This window comes from Helianthus annuus, chromosome 11 (genome assembly GCF_002127325.2).
Source record: "Helianthus annuus cultivar XRQ/B chromosome 11, HanXRQr2.0-SUNRISE, whole genome shotgun sequence".
Lineage (NCBI taxonomy): Eukaryota > Viridiplantae > Streptophyta > Magnoliopsida > Asterales > Asteraceae > Helianthus > Helianthus annuus.
Window position 1 is genome coordinate 81,095,807 of NC_035443.2, and position 25,453 is coordinate 81,121,259.

Here is a 25,453-nt window from a genome sequence, read left to right on the forward strand (position 1 = left end):
AAAATATCGTCGATAAACACAATCACGAATTATCAAGATATGGCTTGCAGACTCTATTCATCAAATCCATAAACACTGCTGGCGCGTTTGTCAACCTAAACGGCATTACCAAAAACTCGTAATGTCCATATCGAGTCCTAAAGGCAGTCTTTGGTATGCTTTCTTCTTGTATTCGCAACTGGTGATAACCTGATCGAAGATCGATCTTGGAGTAGAAACTCAAACCTTGTAGTTGATCGAAAAGATCATCAATCATCGGCAAAGGATACCAATTCTTAATGGTCAACTTGTTTAGCTCTTGGTAGTCAATACACATGCGAAAACTACCGTCTTTCTTCTTGACAAACAAAACTGGAGCTCCCCAAGGCGAGAAGCTTGGTCTGATAAATCCCTTGTCCAAAAGCTCCTGAAGTTGCGTCGACAATTCTTGCATCTCGGAAGGCGCAAGTCGATAAGGTGCCATAGCTACAGGCGCAGCGCCTGGAACTATGTCAATGTGGAATCCGACTTGTCGCTGCGGCGGCAATCCTGGCAAGTCTTCGGGGAAGACTTCAGGATATTCCTTTACAACTGGGATATCTTCCAGCTTTAGCTCAGCGGCTTCTTTGTCCACAACGTGTGCCAAGAAGGCAACACATCGTTTTTGCAAACATCTTCGAGCTTTCAAACAACTGATAATCCTTAGAGGCGTATCGTGCTTTTCTCCATGCACCACAACCGTTTCCCATTCGCCATCGGAATGCGAATGATCTTCTCTTGACATCTCTGCTCGGTTTCTCGACAACCAATCCATTCCAACTACCATGTCAAAGCTTCCCAATTCGACTGGCAGAAGATCAAGCGTAAACTCATGCTCTCCCAGTTCTATCACGCAACCTCTAATGACTTCATTTGCTTCTACTAGCTTTCCATTAGCTAGTTCTATTGAATACGGAATATCTAGCTTACTAGCAGCCAACCCAAGCATATTCTTAAATTATAGGGATACAAAGCTATAATCGGCACCAGTATCAAACAATACAGATGCAAAGCGTTGGTTGATAGGGAACATACCAGTGACTACGTTCGGATCTTGGCGAGCTTCCCTAGCTCCAAACGTTGAAAACCCTTCCCTGAGCATGGTTAATTCTTGGGCAATCACGCTTGAAATGCCCAACATCTCCACAGTTAAAGCAACCTGGTCCCCGACCATTTCCATTTCCGCCTGGTTGTTGTTTTGGTTGCGGTTTGCACTTCCAGCCTGGTTTCCAAAATTACCACGATTACCATTACCGCCATTTCCTCCTTGATTGCGGTTTCCATACCCATTTCCACCACGGTTACCGTTTCCATTCCCGTTGCCGTTACCTCTCAGACCACCATTACCACGACGGGCACCATACCAGTAGGTTTCCTTGGCATGGCCAATTTTTCCGCACGTCTCACACTTTCCAGCTCGGTATCGTCCAGTGTGATGAAACTGATACACATCACATTTGGGCATGGTGCCCATGTATCCTTTTCCCTTAACCTCAACACCAGATATGGCAGCACCAGTCTTAACCTCAGCTGGTGGGTTTGCTTCCTTCTTCTTGTTAGCACTGCTGGTACCCTTCTTGAAATTTGAGAACTTCCTTTTGTTCTCACCTGATGACTCAACATGAGTCTGCTTTTTCTTTCCATCAGAGATCGAGAACTTGTTCAACCTGATCGCTTCTTCAGTTAGTGCCACACTCAGATCAATAGCCTCAGTGATCGTTGCAGGCTTTGTTGTCGTCACCATGCTCATGATTTGGAGCGCCAATCCCCAAATAAAACGCTCAATGCGCTTGAATTCCGGATCAACCATGTAAGGAACGACGCGAGATAAGTCATGAAATCTCTGCACGTATTCAGCAATCTTTGGACCATCCATCTTGAGGTTCCAAAACTCAGTTTCCAATTTTTGAATCTCAGCCCTTGAACAGTATTTCTTGTGCATGAGTTCCTTCATTTCATCCCATGTCATAGCATATGCAGCCTCTTCTCCCAAGGTCTGAACTTGGAGATTCCACCATGATAGTGCTCCGTCTAAGAACAATCCAGAGATGTAGGTGACCAGGTGCTCCGGCGCACACTTGCTCATTCTTAGCACAGAATCAGTTTTCTCTGTCCATCTAACAAAAGCTGCAGCACCCCCGGTGCCGTCGAAATTCAAAGGCTTACAGTCAAGGAACTGCTTATAGGTACAGCCTGTACAAGCAACATCATTCACAGAAAGCATTAGTGAACGCACATGGAATATCCAAATGTAACGTAATGTGTCTTTAGTGACTTAAACATTACCATGAGGTGGGTTGTTTACTGAGGTACCCCCACTATGTTCAGAGCGCAGGGCCTCGTGCTGTGCTATCGCTTGTGAAATCCGTTCTTGTAGTTCGGCCTCTGTCGTGGGCAACCGTGTTTCTCTTCGTGGGGGCATCTTCTATAAGAAGATTGTATCGATCAGGTCATAATGAGTATAGTAAGCACATGACATGTATACGTAATAGCATTTATCAATGCAAGTAAGCATATAACATCTCAATCATAATATAAACAAGTAATTCAACAATGTATATAATGAGAATATTGCGATTGAGCTTTCATATATCATTGACCACAATACAGTTACATGTTCTACAAATGTATCATATCACATCAAAAGGGACTACAGGGTCACACTGCCCTTGTCCAAAATGTCTATCAATCTACAATAGTCATAAAATCAAAAAGTGGTCTTCAAAAGGCTGTGCAAGCTGGGCTCAATAGCGACATTCTCATCAAAAGTAAGCTACCTGCATAAAACCAAAAACCGGCTATGCTGATGGTGGAGGAGGAGGAGGTGGAGGAACGAAAAGTAAACTGCGCACATGCGCTAACTCCTCCTCAAGAGCATGAATGCGACGCAACAGATAACTAATCTGCTGCTCCATGGTAAGAAATCGAATGTCAAAATCTGGACAAGGCAGAAGAGGAGCAGGTGGAGTCGTAAAAGGTGACTGACATGAACAAGGTGAAGGACGTGGAATCCTCTCTAGCTCCATAACTCTACGACACAGAATCTCCTACTGAAGCTGCAAGGACAGGAGTAGCTCATCCCTCGTGTAGCCAATAAAATGGGAGGGATGGTATGTATCAGAGACTGGTATATTGTTTGGCGGAAACCATATGAGTGGCTCGCCTGACGGTGCAGAAGTAAAATGAGTAGCAGGTGTATACTGAGGCATGAAGGGAAAAGCTGCTGACACGTGTGGAACATGGCCAGGCTTCTGGCTAGACGGACGTTCCCCTGGACGGGGTGGAGGGATATCCTGCAAGAATGTGATAGGCAGGTCAGTGCGGTGTACATCAGACACAAACGGGTGAAACGGGGCAACATCAACAGGTGCATGTGTAGGTGCAGGTGGGGAAGTAACAGGCTCAACAAAAGGGGGCATATCATCATCGTCCTCTATCCACCCATTGCTGGTGAATGCGTATCTGGGGTCTATCTGATCAGCAAAAGCAGCATGGTCAGCGGGTACAGGGATCGGATTGGGTACAAGTGGTTCAACAACAGGTATGCCAACAGGTACAGGTCATGATCAGGTAGAGGATCAGGAGCAGGTATAGGCTCGGGTGCTGGCATCGGCTCAGGAGTAAGTGCCTGCTCAGGATCAGCAGGTATCGGCTCGAGATCAGCGGGTGCATCAAAAGGCTGATCGTCGGGAACAAAGTCAACCTCATGTCCAGGCTCAACGTCATGATCAAAGTCGTGTGGAAGATCAGGTGCAACAGAAAGGGCCATGTCAGAATCAGAATTAGTGGGGTAACGCTGCAATCCCAGTGCATGCAAAGTGGTGGATGACACAGACTCGAAAGAATCCGGACCAGAATGATCAGATGAAACCTCAACGATAGGAATCTCAACGAGTGGAACAACTATGACATCATCAGCTGGAACTCCATCACCCTGGGCAACATCAGGGGGACCGTCAATGAAAAGATTGACATCATCATCAGACAAGTCATCAAAAGGCAAATCCTCGAGAGGAAAAGCCGCAAGAGGCAAAGGGGCGAGGATCGGAACCACGGCATGATCATCATCGGGATGTCCGAGGATGAGATGGTCCAGGTCAGGAATAGGAACAAGAAAGGGATCCTCGTCGGGTAATCCATCAGCATGCGGTACATCATCGCCAAAGTCAGGTAATGCAAAAGGCTGGAAATCATCATCATCATCTGATATCATCTCCGGGTCACTCTTAGTGTCGGAGGTAAAAATCTCAGGGTCTCGGACAATCTTATTATCCGAAAAAATGGCCATGGGTTCAACAGTATCTGACAGTCCACTCTCAGATGAGGACATAGTGTCTGTAACAAAACAATCACAACATATGCACATATATCGACAATCATCACTAAGCATGTAATCAATAACAATGTATGCATGTATCCATCCTAGTCTTCCCAGACTATCCCACCCAGCCTCTCAGACTGAACTACCTAGTCTCTTAGACTAAACCTCCCAGTTTCTCAAACTGAACTACCCAGCCTCTCAGACTGAACTATAAACGAATTCCTTGAAATGTATTTCATGCCTTTTTGTTTGTAAGAATGTTTGTTTCCTGGATCTGGGCGTTTTGTGTATGCAATGAAAACATGTTTGTGAAAACATTTTTGTGAGAGCCCTAATGATCGTAGTCTAGACTCGAGAAAGAATCCTAGTTCGCTACGATCGGAGCTCTGATACCAAGCTGTCACACCCTGACTTTCGCGGAAGCGTGATTATGGTGTGACTTCTTAATACCATTGCATACAATCATAACAACACTATATGATTAAACCATTAGATGTTCATCCATAAATTAAGTTTGAAAACATCACAACATAAATTGTCTGAAACGTAGATTCCAAATTTAAATTACAAACCACAACTTGTTTTAAAGAGTTCACGAAGACTCGACAAAAGATCTAAAAGAAAACCGATTTTAGAACCATGTATCTCGTCCACGATTAAGATACATCTCCTAAACCCTAATGACTTTGGATGACATCTTTTTATTCATAACACAACTTGAACATGCAGACACCCGCCAGATCCAATTAATTTCCTGAAATACATGCAATTTGAAAACATCAACAAAAGTTGAGCGATTTCATGTGTTTGTGTATATGTATGTATAAAACATTTGTAACAGTGTATGTATGTATGTTTGTAAATCCCGGTATGAAAGTAAACTAGGAAACAGATCACCAATGGTTTGCAAGACCAATGGTATGTGTGACGGCGTAGGAAGGCTCAAACCTAGCAAATTTGTACCGGGCCTCTGGTTGTAAGACATAGTCACCTCATGGGCCACCCTGGTCCTCATGGGTGTGGGCTCGCTACACCCAAATAGATCTGTCACTCGTGCCCCTCCGTCCTTATACGAGGATTAATGGTCTTACGTGTGCGCCTACCCATTCACATGATCTACTGTACATTCCTAGGCTAACCATACCAATTGTAATTTTATGTAATCATTTTGAAGCATGTATTTCACCCCCGAAGTTAATAAATAAAATAGTTTAAAGAAAAGGGGGACATGAACTCACTGTCTTGCGTCTTCAGTACTCGTAACTCACGTTCCTTCAGCAAACACGACTACCTGCAATGTACTAACGTCTATTAGACGGACGGGTCGCCTTGTCTTAGCATTTACGTTTTTGAGTTACGTTACTTTTATGTCTTTATTATTATTCCAAGCTATAATTACTTGTTAAAATAATGAATATTTTAACTTAAATTATATTTCTAATAAAATTCCACATATATATATATATATATATATATATTTTCCAAAATATATATATTTAGGAATTGTTACGTAGAAAAATTATTTATAATTTTTCCTTTTGGCAAAAGTATTTGTAGCTCCAAAATAATATATTTTCAAGTCTATCTTTAGAAAATATATATAAACTTATTTTTATCCAAAAATAATGTATTTCAATTTTATCCAAGAAAATATATATTTTTCCCAAAAATATTATATTTCCTAGTCAGTTTCAAGAAAACATATATATTTTTAATCGCCAAAAATTGTATATTTCCTTCTTGTCAAAATATGATTTAACTTTGTGATAATCATAAAAATCATATTTTCATTTCTTGTGTCCAAAATGTTATTTACCAAAAATATTTTTATAAATGTATTGTTAGTGCATGCGTCTGTCGACTTCGTCTTGTATCGAGTCTTGTACTAAGAATGTTAGGTCAGGGCACGTAGTTCGAGAAATTAGAGTTTTGAGGTAATTTCGCATGAAGTATATAATTCCGCTTGAATGTGTGCATGTGCAATTCCGTGCGGAATTAGATTCCGCTTGGAATCTAATTTCGTTTGAATCTGTTTCAAGCGGAATTAGAACACTATATATAGGGTTCAAGCGAAATCATTTGTAACACTTTCGTAATTCCGGTACCGAAGTGCTGCCGACGTGTCGTTTGATCTGGAAACCTATTAAATCAATAAAACAAGACAATTAAGTGTGAAACAAGCTGTTTTTCAAGTCAATTCATCTGTTTCCGCCTTTTGAATTGATAAGAGCTCTTCTGATTGACTTGTTTGGGTCACATATCGATCCTACAAGTGGTATCAGAGCTCAGGAGGAAGAGTTCTTGCCAAAACAGCCTTAAATTCTGTCTTCTACACCTTCTTTTTAAAAATTCACAAGATTTAATGGTCAAAATGTCTTGAATTTCACATATGAAGTGCGAAACAGTGTTTTAATGAATCCTTGAGAAAATTGGATCTTAATTCGACTTAAAACTAATAAATTTGGTAATTCCGTTTGTAAATCAGATCGAATTTGATGACGTCAGCATAATTTCATACGGAATCACAGCTTGATTTCAAACGAAATTACCTAATTCCGCTTGAAATTTCTAATTTTGCATCAAAGTGTAATTTCGTTTGAACCGTTCCACACGAAATTACCTAATTTCGCACGAGATTAACTAATTCCGCTCGAATCTGTAATTTCGTTTGATATTTTCACACGAAATTACCTGATTTCGCTTGAAATAGTTAATTTCGTTTCAAAGTGTAATATCGTGCGAGTAATTCCGCGTGGAATTACTAATTCCGTTTGAGAGTGGTATTCCGTTTGAAACTTCTAATTTCGTTTGAAGCTGTTGTGCAGGTAATCTCGTTTGAGGAGTAATTTCGCTTGAATTGATATTTCGTTTGAGTTTGTGACTTTGTGAAAAATTTGCCGAAACATGGATGAGGAATTTTACAATGCGTTTGCGACACCGATTGCTCCTGTTACTGCTGCCGAAACATTGTACATTGAAAATAAGACAGGAACTTACCAAAAACCACCTAAGCTAATGTTCATTGAAGATTTCAAAGGTTGGCAAAATAGATTTGAGAACTGGGTGCAAGCATATAAGTTACCATGGTGTGCTTTAAACAAAGATTATGAGAAACCGAAAAACGAGCGTGGGCTTGAAAAAGCTTTTTGTGATTTTTCAGAGAGTGATAAATTGAAGTATGCAAGTGAGAAAATGATGATTAGTCTTCTACAACAAGCGATAAAGGAAGATATCTTTGTTTTGCTTCAACATGAGGGTACTGCTAGGTCGATTTGGAATGCATTGATTTAAAAGTTCAAAGGAAGTGCAGATATGATTAAAAACAGAAAGGCGTTACTGAAGAAATCATTTGATATATTTGTAGCTTTCGAAGGTGAATCAACAAAAACAACCATTGACAGATATTGTCATCTTGTTTTCGAAATAGGAAGATTGGATATAAAGAAAGATGATGAGGAGTGGGTTGATAAACTAGCTGAAGCCTTACCACAGCATAAGTGGGGAACTTATTTGATGATTGTGAAACATATGAGGAAGTCTGAGAATATGAATTTGGCACAGTTCATTCAGAAAATTGAAGAGCATGAATTGGATATTCAGAAAACTGCTATCATGACGAATCCGAATGCTCAACAAGATGTCAGTTTGTATTATAGGGGAAACAAATTTGAGGCTACTCCAAGTCCTAAGATTCAGACTGGTTTCAGTGCTGATAGTTCGTCTGGAACAAAGGGTGGTAATGTGACTCAAAATGATGGAAATTTGTCTTCATATTCAAGTTTTGATCCGAATTTTACAGCTTCAAGTTCTCAGTCAAAAACCTCAACAAATTTCAACGGTCAAAATTTGCAATGCAATGTCACTTTAAATTTTCAAAATGGTCACAATCTTTCTCCAGAAGTTGCAAAACAAAATATGGCATCACTTGCTACTATGTTAGAGTCATATGAAAGTTTGATTACAGGAAGAATTGGAAATCCTATGCTTACCAAAGAGGATTATGACCAAATTGATGCAGAAGAGCTTGATTTGATGGATATCAAGTGGTGTTTAGCTAGTGCAGTTAGAAGAGTAGAAAAGTTTACACAAGTTACTGGTAGAGATGATCTTCGTGATGTTGGTAAATCTCCATTAGGATTTGATAAATCAAAAGTTACGTGTTTCCGGTGCAGAGAAAAAGGACATTTTAAGCGAGAATGTAACAATGAAGTTGGAAGATAAGATCAAAGTGAAAAGAACAATTATTATCAAAAGTCAACTTATCATCAACTTGTTCAACATCCACAAACTGCACATGCTCTGGCCATTGATGATGAAAAAAAAGAAAATGATCGAAGATGCAAATAAGAAAGCTTATTTTGGTATCATTGATCAAGATGATGAGAAAATGGCTGCAGGTTTTAGCTGGGATAAATATGTTCAAGAAAATCCACACTTAAGCTCAGCTTTTGTTGTTCGAATCTTGGAGGAAACATCGTTCAAATCTAAACCGAAACGAATACCGATTTTTCCAGAATTAGGAGTTGATGCAGATATCGATGATGAAGAAGAATATATTGAAAAAGCTAGGAGAGGTTTAGATACTGATAGTTTTAATTTGTTTTTTGCAGAAAAGATCGAGATGCTGAAAGAAAAAAGAGTTGCTCGACTGAAAATAGAATGGGAAGAGACAGAAGCAAGAAAAGCTGCAGAAGAAAAAGCAAAAGTAGAAGCTGAGAAAGCAGAAGTTGAAGAAAGTTCAACAAAGGAAGCTGAGGGACAAAAAGCTGAAATAGAATCTGAAGAACCAGTGGTTGAAAAGATTATAGAGAAAATCGTTGAAGTTGAGAAAATCGTCGAGGTTGAGAAGATAATTGAAAAAGTGGTTGAAGTTGAAAAACCATGTTTGAAGTGTTTAGAATCTTGCAAAGCTTGTGAGGAGAAAGATAAGAAGATTGCTGAATTAGAGAAGATTAAAGAAGATTTACTATCTGATGTGAAGTATGTGAAGGAATCATATGATGTGCTAAACAAAACAGTTGATAGTCTGAAGAAAACGAATTCAGAAATTGAAAATGCAATAACAAAAATGAACTCAACATTAATGATGAAGCAGAAGGTCATCAATGAATATATCGAAGACTGTGCTAAGCTGAAACAGGATTTGGAACTCGAAAAGATAGAAAGTGAAAGAATCAAACGATTGTTGTTGAGTTATACAACATGTGATTATTTGATTGACAGAGTTTATCCTACTGTTGCAGGTCTTGAAGCATTCAAGGAGGAAAAGACTGAAGATACTGATACTGGTAAGAAACCAAGTGTCAAGTATAACAGATGTCCGCCCCCGATCTAAGAAAGTTATTCTCCCAGAAAGCCAAATGAGGAATGAGTAAATAAGGCTCTCAACATCAAGTTAAAGTCTGAAATCATTGATGAATTACCAGACAATATTGATGTCACATTCACAGCGTCTGACACTGATCATGAGTCTGAGTTGTTAAAGAAAGTGGCTGATCAGGTGTTGGATACAGATGAAGAGTCAAAACTGGAGTCTAAGTCTGAAAGTTCGAGTTCGTCAGAAAAGAGTCCGAGTTCACTAGTCAAGCGGGTTTATAATAAAGAATTCCTATTGTCAAAATCTAATTTGAATGATGGATCAATTAAAGTAGCTTATACTTTGAATGATTCAGACAAATTATATTCTGATAAGGAATTTCCAATAAGTAGTGTCAAAACTGAAATGATCAAACAAGTTTCAAATTAACAGAAATTAATATTTCTGAAATAAAAGATTTAAGTCTTTCTAAAAAACCTAAACCTTACGTTTCAAGAATTCGACAAAGAGTAAACAAGAAAATGGGTTACGGTTGTGGTTATGGTTTTCAAAAGAAACCAAACCATAATAGTAATTTCAAAAGGAAAGGTCTTGGTTTTAGTTCTTCAGAAAATTATGAAAATGAGAAAAATTATAAACCAAAAACAAAATTTGTTGCAGGAGGTAGTTCTGATGAAGAGCAGAAGAAACCATTCTGGAAACAGTCAAATCAAGAGTTTCTTGCTGAAATAAAGAAGAATATGAAGAAATTTGCTCCAAGAGTTGACAGAAGAACCTGTTTTAAGTGTCAAAAAGCTGGAGACATTGCTTGGAATTGCCACGAGTCCACTTATTCAAAACAGGGAGTTTCTTCTAACTCTGAAATGAGAAAGAAATGTGTTGGTAAATCAGAACAATCAAAAGAAAAATTCAAAATGTTTGATAATTCGACTTTTGAAGTTGGTGTAACTTCAAAACGGTTTTACAAAAGAAAAGCTGATGAAAACAAATAGAAATGGGTTGTTAAAAGTTCAGAAAATAGTTCTGACAATGAATCTGATTCCATAAAATCAGAGGAGTCATTTGTTGAGAAAAAGAATGAGAATTCTGTTCCAGAGGTGAACGATGAAAACTTTCCTAAATTGTCAAAGGAAAATTTGAAGTTGAAAGTGGGTAAAACTGAGATTTCAGGACAATTCTTTGCTGATAAGAAAGAATTTGATGCTGAAAAGGTGTTTAATGGAAAAGTTAAACATATTTTTGGAAATATGGTTGATGGGAAGGTAAAGGGTGCAAAAGAATTTTACAAATCAAAATGTTGGTGGGATAGATGTGTACCAAAATCACCCAAGGTTGGTCAGGCTTGGGTGACAACATTTTTACTATAAAAATCCTGACTTGCCGGAGCTCCTAGGTTGGTAAGAGTGGAGCAGGAATCGGCATCATTCTTTGTATCAGGTTTGATTGTGCATACCTACAAGTGGTAATTGGTTTGATCTACAAGTGGTAAATCAGGGACATTAAGTTGTACTTGATTTTCTACAAGAGATTGTGTTGATAAGATCAAAATTGTTAATTTTTCAAAGTGGATTGAAAGAGAAAAGTGATGAATTGAACCCCAACCTATGTTGGTGCACTTGTGTCTGTACTTTGTCTGTATTTTGTAATGATATAAAACGATGTCTTTTGTTAGTCTTGTTTACGTCTTTTGTTGGTTTGTATATGTGTTTTGATGTAAGTTTGACGAAGTCAACCATCCTCCTGGTTTGACTTGGCCAAACAGTTAACACATGGTTTGTATGTTGTTTGTGTCGAAGGACGAGTCATCGAAGGATTGTTTATATCCTTCGATGAGCTCGAAGGATAACCTTCGATGGATACAGATGGACCTCGAAGGATATACCATCCTTCGAGGTATATGTGAATCCTTCGGTAGGTGTCTGGTCGATAGATGATCATTCGATCAGTCTTTCTGATCCTTCGACCAGACAATCTGTTATGATTATATATAGTCTTGTAATGGGTTCACTTTACAGACAGTTAGACAGAAAGACAGAAAGTGTGTGTATGTGAGTGAACTAAGTCTTGTAGAGAGCATTTTCAATTTGGTCAAGGGTTGTAACCGTGTCCACTGAAATACAAGAGAAAACCTTGATATCTCGTGTGTCTACCTTTCTCTTTGTAGCTTGTGTTCTCATATAAACTACCGGTTTGCATTCTAGCTTGGATTCCGCGCTTGCTAGTGTGTTAAACATAACAAGGATAAGGTTTAACCTCGACCTCCGGGGGACCTACAAGTGGTATCAGAGCCGTGGCTCTTTTCCTTGTTAAAAACCGAGTTTATACAAGACTTTGGAGTGTTTGGACAAAACTCACATGGTTTAGCACCCGTTTTTAGTGTTTTTCTTGCATTTCTAGACGTAAAAACGTGTTCTAAACTAACCGGGTGTGTTCAAGGACGGGTTGGGTAACTTAAAAACTTGTTTTTAAGAAGTTTGGTAATTTTCCGGCCAAATTCCGGCTTACTCCGGTGACCGGTTTTTCTGGATAAGAACCTTCTTTTTTAGGCAATATTTTATTGGTCAAATCTGAGTTGGTAGAAAGTATGGCCTGAACATAACTTCTGCCGGAAGTTCTTCACCAACCAATCACCTTTTCACCAACCTGTCACCTTTTGTCTGCTGTGTTCGTACAGATCGAAGGATATCCTTCGAAGTCGAAAGATCATCTTTCGATCAAAGGAGGTTCGATAGATAACCATCCTTCGAACATCCTTCGAAGTTTGTGACTTATCTTTCGATCCAAGGAATCTTTTCGAAGGATATATTGTTCGATCTACAGTTCTTATTCGAAAGATAAGGATCCTTCGTTTTGGAGAATCTTTCGAAATTATTGTTCGAAATTCAACAGTGATCTTTCGAACACTGTTGATCCTTCGAACAAGTATTGATCTTTCGATCCTAGCCTGTTTGAGTTTAACAAGTTTGTGTTTTTCAGCTCTTTCGATCAAGGATCTTTCGGCTGTCTGTTCTCATTCAAGATATTAACATAGTTTATGAAAATTAAATTTAAAAAAAAAAGGAAAAACTTGTTTTTCAAATTTTAAATCAATTTTCACTTAATATATTAATTGTTATAAAATGGGAACAAACGGTCAGTGGGATCCAACAGCGTGGACTCAAACAACTTTGACTCCACAATCATCAGCTACGCAATCATCAGCCACGCAATCTGCGTCAGATTTCAACAAAACTGCATGGATGCAGGCTATTGCCCCACCTCAAGCTGCAATGATAACTGCAAATCAATGGGCATTGGTCACAAATCAAAGTAGCAGCATTCAAGCAATGATGCAAAACGACAGTGAAACTGGTACAAGCACAAAACCGCCAAAGCTAAATCACATCAATGATTGGGGATGGTGGAAAGAAAGGCTGAGAACTTATGTTCAGGGGCAAGGTCAATATCTATGGATGTGCTTTTTCACCGCATTTGACAATGAGTTGGAAGTTGCAGGATCTAATCCAGAAACTTACAGCACTATGTCTGATGATGATAAGAAGAAATTTGAGTTAGAAAAGAAAGCATTCGTGATTCTCACACAAGCTCTTCACAGAGACATTTACCACCAGTTTGTTTACTGCACGACTACTAAAAGCTTGTGGGATATGCTCACGTTACGATGTGAAGGAAATGCTCAATCTAGAAAGATCAAGCAAGAATTACTGAAGAAAGAGTTTGAAGGATTCACGTGTATGGAGAATGAGACTTTGGCAGAGTTATCTACAAGATTCCATCATTTGTTGAGCGAGATGTTTGCTTTTAGAGTCACTGCCACTCCACAAGAAATGGTGAAGAGATTTGCTGATAGCTTACCAGCAAAGTGGAGCAGTTTTCTTGAAATTCTCAAAGAAAATGGTTGTCACACCCCCAAAATCCACCCGCGGAGTACCACCGCTTGGGAGCGTGACTGACCAGGATCAAGCCATCAATCATATCAAACATAGCATTTAATAATAAAAGTAATTAATGTAAATCATCATGACATGATTGATGTTTCAAAACCAAACATCGTTTAAATAGCGGAAGCATAGTATGTAATCTCAAAATAGTTATAAGTTCAGATAAAGTTCACGATCCGTATCCCACAACGACCTGCTCCTCCTTGTGCAAGCTCCATAATGTACCTAAGGTCCTGCAAGGCATGCAGCAAATAATCAACAAACTAGTTGAGCGAGTTCACAGAAAGTCAGTTCATAATCTAGTGCATAAATTTAGCTAGTGGGGGCTTCCCATACTAGTGTGTACTAAAGGTGGGGGCTTCCCAAACCTTGTGTTCATATTACTGGTGGGGGCTTCCCATGTTTAACCTGGCTAATGAGGGCTTCTCATTAACGGTACTTACTAGACTAACTTCCGACCATGTGTGCTTCTTTACCGAGAACAGGAAAACGTACAGGGTCACGTAGGCTTTACGTGACGTGCCCTTCCCCGAGGACATGGTACGCGTGGGGGCTACGTAGGCTTTACGCAGCGTGGCCTTCCGACCTGGAAGCCAGTAGATGGTATTGGGTTACGTAGGCTTTACGTAACGTGTCCTCCCGACCCGGGAGACAAATGGCAAATACTGGGTTACGTAGGCTTTACGTAACGTGTCCTGACTATCCTGAGGACGATGGTCTATAGTCTAGAGAATGCGTAAGTACGAGAAATCATTCCATATTCAACATATCCAACCCAATTCCCAACCCGGGAATCCCATGCCTTGGCTGTGTGAACTCACCTTGGTTTGCTCGGCAGATACACAAAGAGTACAGGTAGCAAGTAAATGGTCAACCACGTCCTATCACGGTTTTTATACAAGTCAGGTCTTGACTAAGGTAATACATGTGTGCATCACATATGTTAACACGTTACTATCACGTATGCATGTAAACAGGTAAGAGCATGGCATTAACATTCAACCAATACATATAACAGCCCAATCTAAATAGTCCAGATTCTCACTCGGCCCAAATTAGTAACACATACTGGTCCAATAACAAACAGTCCGCAAATCCAAACATTTGGCCCAACTGATTGGGCCCGTGACAACGAAGGCCCGAAACAGTGTACGTGCAAAGGTGGTCTCGAGTCGCAACTAATGTTCTCGAGTCGCAACTGGGTTACGAGTCGCAACAGCTGGTTGCGAGTCGCAATGGTGATTTCGGCTCATCATGGTCCGGTTACGAGTCGCAACGGGACTCGCAACCATGGTTGCGGTTCGTGTTGTTGCTGGTGTGAGGTTTCGAGTCGCAACTGATGATACCGAGTCGCAACCGTGTGTGTGTAACAGCTTCCCTGATTTCATGCAATTCAGTTACAACATTTATGCAAATCAATTATCGTAATCAGTTTCCAAAAATCAATTAACAATTTATCTATTTCAAATCATGCTCAAATTCGATCAAATGGGGGTTTTAACATTCTAATTCTCATGAACCCTAATCTAATATTCATGAACGATATAACAAAACCTTGAATGAACATCAATAAAATCAACATCACATCCGATTCAAGTAACAGAAGCATAACAGCCGATTTGTAATCTATTCGGTTCAAATCATACAATTTGATTTACAACAAGATCAACAACAAGGATGGCAACATAAATCCGTTTATCATGTACACCAACATCATACAACATATGAACCGAAACACTATCAAAATCCTAACCGATCATATAGTCCGATTACAAGCAACATCAAGTATAATACTAGCCATTAGTGAGACACTTACCGGATTATAAGATGAAAAGGTCTCGGCCGGTTCTAAGAGGAGACGAGGGAGAGAGAATGAGAGCTCTTAGGGTTCTTGTGTGTGTGATATGTTTTGTAACAATTGAGAAAAGAACCAAGTCCCTAAGTGTTTACACGGTTTAGAGGGGGTGGGCCGGCCCTTACATGGGCTGCCCTATTCGTCCCCGTACAAGGTGTAAAGCCCAACGGCTTTGTGCGATCCAGTGTAGGTGTGTGTGTTGTGCAATCCTTGTGCGGTTCAGTACATACATACATACAATATAAATACCACACATTACACATTTTCACAAAATTCACGCAACATTCATTAATCCAAGATATCGCATAGACACGTAACGTTACATTAAAGTAAGCCTAAAGTTCGAGTTGTCACATTATCCCCAACTAATTGGAAATTTCGTCCCGAAATTTGGTATGCACTCACTCAGGAAGCTAGGTAAACTGCAGTGTTCACTGATTTTCCTGGGGTGTCACAATGGTGTTCTAGACACAATCACCGTTTATGAGTTAATTCAAAAATTGGAGAACAAGGATGTAGAAGAAAAGCTTAAGGCAAAAAGAACACTAACTCCTCAAAATCCAGAGATGTACTATGGGATTGCAGGAGGTATCAGTGGAGAAAAACCAGCCTCTCAACACGCGAAGCTTCAAACAGCTTTCATCTCAAACACCGGACCTTCCACAACAAATCAGTTTGATCCTTCAGCATACACGATGATGTATTCAAGACCAGATTCTTCTTCTCAACAACAGTATGTGCAACCAACAGCTCAGCAATTCACACCACCGCCTTTCTTAGACCCAAGCAGAGCTCAGCAGCAACAACCGCAACAGCAAGGGTTTTATGGAAGCTCTTCAAACTTTCAAGCCACTTCCAATCCGAACACAGTCAGATTAGACACTTCCAACTTTTCCAAAGTCACTGTCGAAATACCCAAGGAGCATATGGAGATGTTGAATACCTTGGTTAGTGCTTATTGTGGATTAGTCGCAGGTCAGATTGGGAATATCAATCTAACCAATGAAGATTATCAGCAAGTGGATAAAGAAGAGTTTGAAATGATGGATATCAAATGGGCTCTTGCTAGTGCAATTCGAAGAGCAAAGGAGTTTATGGAAAGGACGGGGAGAACCAACTTGGAAAGCAACAACAACACCAAGTATGGTTTTGATAAGAATGCTGTCACTTGCTTTAATTGTGGTGAAAAGGGTCACTTCAAGCGGGAGTGTCAGAAGCCACCTAAGCAAGGAAATCAGAATCCCTTCAGGAATCAAGGACAGCCACAACAGCAACAGAACAATAATTCTGTTAGGTCAATAGTTCCTGTTGGAGGAAATGCATCTGGATCCACAAACACTAATCCCCACAGAGGATTGGTCGTTCAAGCTGATGAAATCTGCAACTGGAACCTTCAGCTTGGAGAAGGAGGAAATGGTGGAATAGCATGTTATGCTAAAGTAATTGAGAAGGTAATAGAACCCGTGTCTGCTGGTGAATCTTCAGAAGATGAAGATAGTTCGGGTTATAGTGGGAGCATGGATGGGGAATCACTTGATGCTGGTGATTTATCAAGTGATGCTTTAGATTTGGAGGTTGATGAGCTTTTGGCTGAAGCTGAAGCATTATGCAAGAGGAGATCTATTCTCTGCCAGAAATCTGCTGGAACTTCCGAGAAGCTTGCTCAATTCTTCTCTGAAGATGGATCTTTCTCTTTTCATACAGCCTTTATGGCTCATGTAGAAGGTCAGACTTCTCAGGTATGTGATACTAATTCTGACTCTATTTCTGTTCCTATTGAATGTGCAAAGTGCTTAAAATATGCAGAAAAGGAAAGTCAATTTGAAATCACACACAAACACAATCAAGAATTGATTGTAGATCTTTCTAAAGCAACCGAAGCTAACTTGTTTTTAACCAGAAATGAAAAGGAATTTAAAGCAACAATTGCGTCATTAAGACATGATGTTTCAGAATTACAAAAAGCTGTTTTGCGAAAACAACATGCTAACAATAATCTTATTGACACAATTGAAAAGCAAATGGTAGAGTTAGCAACAGCTCGATGTGAATGTGAGACAATTAAGCAGAAATTGGAAAGCTATTCCAATTCCCGCTATGTATTGGATCACATCATTGATGTTCAAAAGAAAAAGGGGGATACAAAATGTATTGGATTCAAATCATGCCCTCCCCCAATGAATCACAATTACTCCAAATTGCCTGATGACGAGGATATGCCTCGTTTTGAACCTACTGTGCCACTTGGTCTAGATGACTTTGCAGCAGGCCTCGGGTTCACAACTGGTACATCATCCTCGGGTCAATCAGAATCTGAGAATGTGACAGATTCATCGTGTGTTAAGGAACAGAGTTCTCCCATTATTGAGGATGCTGATTCTTCAGACGATGAATCTGAAGAAATTGTGAAACAACAGTCTAACTCGGTTACAACAGATATTCCTATCGAGAATCACATTCTGTGTGATCCACCAGTGAAACCAAGTAAGACTGAAATGTCAAAAGCAATGGAGTCCCTTATAGTTAGCCCTGAAGGGAATAACTTGTTGTATATGCTCAAAGGAGATAGCAAAATCTACTCTAACAAAGATTTTCCAATTAAAAATGTAAATCAAGATTTAATTGAGCAAATTTTTGAAGGATGCACTGATAAGTTTTTGGGGAACAAAAGTGGCAAAGTTACCGTCACTCAATGTGATCCAATTCCGTGTGAACAAATTAGAAAACAATACGGAAACCAAAAACTACCAATTGAGCGAAAACAACAAGTCAACCCCGGAAAGGGTAAGGTACAGGGAAAGAAGGCTCAGAACAAGAATGTTCAAGCACCTAAAGTTCAGCAGCCTAAGACTGAACAACCAAAGGTTCAACAACCTAAAGTTGAACAGTCTAAGGCTACTCAATCTAAAGCTGCACAACCTAAAATTCAACAATCAAAGGTTGAGCAACCTAAGGTTCAACAACAAAAGGTGCAAAACAAAAGAGCTCCTGTTAAGAAACGAGAACAGAAAATGAACTTTGTTGGATCCACGGGTTCAGACAAACTTGAAACATTTCAGGATAAATCTAACGTTGATTTTGTAAAACAAGTTAGAATTTTAAAATGAAATGATCAGAATAATTACACCCAACACACCAACGGATGTGATTTAGGTCCAACCACGTCTAGATCACAAAGTTTATTGTCTGGTTCTCCGTCTGGTCATCAACATGTTTCTCTGAAGTTTGTAGAGCGGAGAACATGTTTTGAATGTGGCACAGTTGGGCATATTGTAAGATATTGCCCATAACTGCAAAAGCTGAAGTCAAAAACGAGTGCTCCCCAAGAAATCAATTACCAAAAACGACCAGTTTCCCCGAAACAAGACCCACGTATCTTGAAAGAAAGGGAAAAGAAGTTAAAGCAAAAGAATCAAAAGGTAATTGAAAAGGCCTTAAAATCAGAGGTCAAAGAAGAAAAACCTGTACAAGCAAAACCTGAAACTGTAAAACCAGTAAATGCTAAAGCAATAAATTCAAATACTGGTAAAAGACAAACAGCTTGGAAGCAAAAGCAGGTAATTCAATCAGGGGGAGCACCACAGGTTCTTTTTCCTAATCATCAAGTGATTGAAATCACCTTCTTTGATGATCAAGGACGACCCAAGTCCACAAAGGCTTGGGTCCCCCTCTCAAACTGATAAGTTAGTTGCATGTGCAGGCAGCTCTAGGAGGAACTATTAATAGTCATTGGATTGTTGATAGTGGGGCTTCCAGGCACATGACGGGTGACTATCGTCTTCTTTTCGATGTGCGAAGTATAAGAGGAGGATATGTCGCGTTTGCTGGAGACAAAGGAGGGTATATCACCGGCGAGGGAATGATCTCAAATGGAGTTGTGAGTTTCGACAAAATCAATTATGTGCAACAGTTGGATCACAATCTCCTGAGTGTTTCTCAGATCTGCGACAAGAAGTTCACCGTGCATTTTGATGATGCCGGTTGTTATGTGCTGAAGCCAGGATTCAAGATTCCCGAAGAATGGATTCTCTTATCAGCACCAAGAGTTAATGATTTGTATGTCCTCGATATGAGCCAAGCAATAACTAAGTCCAAACAAGTTACTTGCTTTATTTCAAAAGCCACTGAAAAGGAGACGATCTCTTGGCACAGACGGATGGGTCATATTCACCTCAGAAAAATGAATCACCTTGTCAAAAACAATCTGGTGAGAGGTGTCAATGTGAAGAATTTTCAACTTCAAGATGTCTGTGTGCCGTGTCAGAAAGGGAAGCAGATCAAGAAATCTCATCCATTGAAAAAGGTTAACACTGTAAACATGCCACTCGAACGTCTGCATATGGACCTTTTCGGCCCAGTCAAACACAAGAGTGTGCACAGGGAAGCTTTCTGCCTGGTAGTCACTGATGACTATTCAAGATTTTCATGGGTTGATTTCATGGTCCACAAGAGCGAGACTCCAGAAATTCTAAAGAATTTGATCACCTTATTGGAAAATCTTTATAATCTAAAGGTGAGGCGAATTCGAAGCGTCAACGGAACCGAGTTCAAAAACAGGGTTATGGATGAATTTTGCACTGCAAAAGGAATCCTTCATGAATACAGCTCTCGGTACACGCCACAACAAAATAGAGTCGCTGAAAGAAAGAACAGAACCTTAATTGAGACTGCAAGAACCATGTTGGTTGAGTCTCAGCTTCCAGTTCGATTCTGGACTGAAGCTGTTGCCTCGGCTTGCTACACGTTAAACAGGGTTCTCACAGTGAAAAGACATGGCAAAACGTGCTTCGAACTCCTACACAAGAAGACTCCTGACTTGGAATATCTAGAACCTTTTGGAGCACCATGTACCATGATTGAGCCTGACGGGAAGTTTGGTGCCAAAGCTATCGAAGGTTACTTCCTTGGGTATGCTACTCCTAATCTGCGAGTACGGAACCTGACTACCAAGAAGATTGAAGAATGGGGTGAAGTAAGAGTTCAAAGATATTCTAATCCACCGAAGCCTTCTGGAGATCCATGGATGTTCGATTATGATGGTCTTTTCGACTCATTTAATCTGCCGACATTTGATGATGACAATGCAATTGCTCAAATGTTGTCTGAAAGCGAGAATGCGACTGGCTCTCAGTTAGCTCGCCCAATCATTGTTGACTCACAAGCAGCTTCTTCTGTCAACAATCTCGTTTCAAATGAGGTGTTTAATGATGCTGTCGACTACAATTTGTCATCGGAAGATGAGGAGTATGTTGATGCAAATGATGGTGAAGCACCGCGTCCGGTTCAAGGTACTTCAGAAGCAACGGATCCAGTGTCTGCGCCAATTGTCCAAGAAGAAAATGCATCATCTTCTACAACTCAACAGCTTCAGAATGATATCGGGAATTTAAATATCAATAACTTGAGGACCAATGTTGAAATTCCTCTAGTTCCTGAAACCCGAATTCATAACATTCATCCTCAGCAGAATATTATAGGTGATGTTCTCAGTGGTGTAAGGACAAGGAATCAAATCAGAAATAATGAAAATGCTGGCTTGTATGCTGAGATACGAGAATCGGGACAACAAAATGATTGGTCTTTCGCCTGCTATGTTAGCCAAGAAGAGCCTAGATCTTGGAAGGAGGCATTGAAAGATGATTCCTGGGTGGAAGCCATGCAAGAAGAACTTCAGCAGTTCGAGAAGTTGGGCGTATGGAAATTGGTTGATAGGCCCGACCACTACAAGAAGATCGGAACTCGTTGGGTGTTTAAGTGCAAAAAGGACGACCGTGGGATTGTTGTCCGAAACAAAGCAAGGTTAGTTGTTCAAGGCTTCAGTCAGATAGAAGGTATTGACTACAATGAAGTGTATGCACCTGTTGCACGTCTGGAGGCTATTAGAATCTTTCTAGCCTACGCATCCTTCAAGAAATTCAAGGTGTACCAGATGGATGTTAAAAGTGCTTTTCTTCACGGAGTAGTCGAAGAGGAAGTATATGTCGAGCAACCACCGGGGTTTGAAGATCCATTACATCTTGACAGAGTTTTACTACTTAACAAGGCGCTATATGGTCTTCATCAAGCGCCTCGAGCCTGGTATGAGACACTGTCTACCTACCTGCTGAACAACGGGTTTAGACGGGGTTTGATCGATTGTACCCTCTTCATCAAGGAAAAAGGTGAAGATCTTCTGTTGGTACAGGTATACGTCGATGACATTATCTTTGGTTCTACCAATGATAAGTTATGCAAGGAATTTGAGAAGGTGATGCAAGATCGATTCGAGATGAGTGCGATGGGTGAAATGACGTTCTTCTTGGGTTTGCAAGTTAATCAGTCCGAATCTGGAATTTTTATCCATCAAACCAAGTACGTCGGAGACATCTTGAGCCGGTTCCAGATGTCCGATTCGAAGCCAATTTCTACTCCTCTTCCGCAGAATCACGGGATTACTCCGGATGAAAAAGGGGAAGCTGTGGACTCTTCACTTTATCGTGCTATGATTGGATCTTTAATGTATCTCACCGCATCAAGACCCGACATTATGTATCCAACGTGCCTTCTCGCCAGATACCAAGCGAATCCGAAGGTCTCTCACTATGCTGCTGTCAAAAGGATTTTTCGTTATCTGAAGGGTTGCCCTGACACTGGTTTATGGTACCCTAAGGATGATAACTTCGATCTCAAGGCTTACAGTGATTCTGATTTCGGCGGCTGCAAGAAAGATGGCAAATCAACTACAGCAGGATGTCAGTTCTTAGGCAATCGCCTAGTCACTTGGCAGTGCAAGAAGCAGACATGTGTGGCTACATCTACATGTGAAGCGGAATACATTGTTGCGTCTAGTTGCTGCTCCCAGGTTCTATGGATCCAACAACAGATGCGGGACTACGGTTTTGAATTCCTAACTACTCCTATTTATGTTGATAATGAAGCTGCTTTACAGATCACTAGAAATCCTGTACAGCACTAAAAAACGAAGCACATCGATATTAAATATCACTTCATACGTGATTGCTTTGAAAAGAGACTTATCGATGTGGTTCACATTCATACCGATCACCAACGTGCCGACCTTTTTACCAAAGCATTTGATAAATCAAGATTCGATTATTTACTTTTGGTAAACGGCATAAAGGTGAAGCAAGAGTAACCGACATCGGGAAATCGTTTTTGTAAATATTTTTCTAAAACCAAAAATCCAAAAATATGTTTTTACTTTATTTTATTTTTGAATTTTAGGGGGAGAAAGTTTCAAGAAAAATACAAAAACATTGAAAAACCGCAAAAATACAAAAATATGTCTTTATTTTATTTACTTTCTGCATTTAAGGGGGAGAAAATTCAGAAAAACACAAAAACAATAGAAAAACAAAAATGAGTTTCTTGGAAATATAAGAGAAAATGATATTACATCAGAGGTCGGTCGAAACATGTTTCTAGAAATCAAAAGAAAAGAAAATGATAAGTAGCTCTACTAATGATGTACCGGTAGACTCACGATCATTTTAAAGTATGCAGGAGATATAAACATAACGAACTGAAAACCGCGTGGGAACCGCTCATTGGCATATGGTCTTGGTACCGAAATTTCGTTTGATAGATTGCCGAGGTTCTGAGATATTCGGGGTTTATGCTGTTTATCATCTGGGTATCATGGTTGTTTCTATAAAAGACAAAGTCTAGTTCTTCCATGATACCATACATACGTGTACATATCTCATACTGCATACAACCTCAATAAGTGATAAACAATCACATGTCCAAACAAAATAAGTGATAATATATCACATCTTTCCGGGAGTCAAGTTCGTCTCTCTGCTGTACGAAAGTACTGACTTGTTCACGGACTTGCTCCTGTGCCCTCATGCATATGAAAATCAAGTTCCTCATCAATAAGTGATTCTATCACATAGGGCTTGTTTTCAAACTCAAATAAGTGACTTGTTCACATTTTATATACGTTAAAAACGGATGATAAATGGTATACTCCCCAGTAAGATGAACTCTCGTGCATACCTTGATACGGGAATGTGTCGTGAGTGGATGAACACCGGTCGGTAAGTATAAATCATACCTTAAATGTATCTCAATGTATTATGATTACACTTGATCGCTGAGTTTAAGTGGATAACAATATCGGTAATTGTGGTAGAATACTTATCCGCTTCTGTAAAAGAATCTTAAAAGGAAATGTGTTTTGACAAAAGACCGCGAACTGATATGATTCTCTTCACCAGAAACTCGCAAAAATATTGTTGTGTTTGTACATATTTATTTACTGCTTAACTTTTATTGTCTTATTTTTAAACAGTTTTGTCGTTTGGTGCATATCAGCACGACATTAGCGGTGATGTCGTTTGATAACATTCAAAGGATATTAAAATTGTTGTCTTTTATTTTATCAAAATCCAAAAAGATTTTCAATTTAACCTTATTTTTGATTAACTGATGTTGGTGCTCGATCCGATACCTGGCAAGCCGAAATACTTCATAAAACTGACCTTTGCAGAACTTCATAACGGGCAATTTTTCAAAACGGTCGTTTCTGAAAACTTTTAAGAATTTGAAGGGTTGAATTGCAAATTCCCAAAATCCAAAGTGTTGGTGAAAATCTGATCCTTCGAGGAAGCAATGGCCCTCGAAAGATCAGCTGGTCAATGAAAGTCAATCTTGATGCTCGTAAGATGAACTAGTCAACGAAGGATTTGACCAATTGGATCCTACGAGCTGATCAGACTTTTCGAAAGATGGATCAGGTCGAAAGATATCCTTCGAGGGTCCCCACAAATATCTGGTATCTTTCGATCCAGATCCACAAATATCTGGTATCTTTCGATCCAGATCTGGATCCTTCGACCCAAAGCTCATCTTTCGAAGCACCTTTTCATCTTTCGAAAGGTCATTGATCCTTCGAGACGGTTCGAGTTTCGAGGTCAGAGTATAAAAGTGGGTCATCTTCTTCATTTCAACATAACAGTTCAAAATTTCATCATACAAAATCCTCTGATCCTACCAAAACTCTGCCAAAATCGAAACAAAAGTTAGGATTCACGGTAGGTTAATCCTAATACCCTTAACAAACACAACATAAACATTTCATGAACTTTTCATCTGATCATGTGATCTTATCTTTCTTGTTCTCATTCTTATGAAAATGATGGGATGAACTGTGTTATATATGTAATGTGAATGTAGTGTAAATATGTTAGTGGTAGGTTTTGATGATCATAAGATTCTTATCTTGACTGATGTTAGTGTGTTCTTGTGGTTGATCGGTACATGTGTATGTGTTAGTTTCCGGGTTAAGATTAGTGTCCGGGGTTGGTTTTGATGTTGATGTTATAAACTGGTTTTGATGTTGATGTTATGAACTGGTTTTGACGTTTGTTGTTAAATGGTTTGAAAACCACTTAAAACACAATTAAAAAAAAAAAACAACCACCGGAAAACACACCGATGAACAGTGTCACCTGAAAACACGCCGATCTCGAAAGATGATGTTCTTAACCTCGATAGATGGACGGCAAATTATCCTTCGAACTGAGACTCGAAGGATACTAAACTTTTCGAAGGATCATCCTTCGTTTGGTCAAATCTTTCGATTGACCAAATTATCTTTCAAAATTTATGATCTTTCGTAAGTTGATCTTTCGATAAGGTCTTTCATCTTTCGAGGAAAATAACATCTTTCGATCAAATTGTCATCCTTCGAGGAAACAACACTTAGAAATTTTTTAAGAAATTGAAAGTTGTCTAAGTGTGAAATCCTTGTTGACTGTTTGACAATTTTCCCATTACGTGTTCTTGTTTTTCATGAACAGAAATGGCACCGAAAGTGAAGAAGGAACGGGCAAAACCAACTAAGAAAGAAAAGTCCGAGGTTGAATCAATGTCCGAGCCAAGACAAAACATGGCCGCGTATCTGCAACCGGAAGACAAAGTTAGTCCGGAATACAAGGGAATAATGGAGTATCTTCATCGAGCATGAATCAACTATGCAATTACTACACAACACA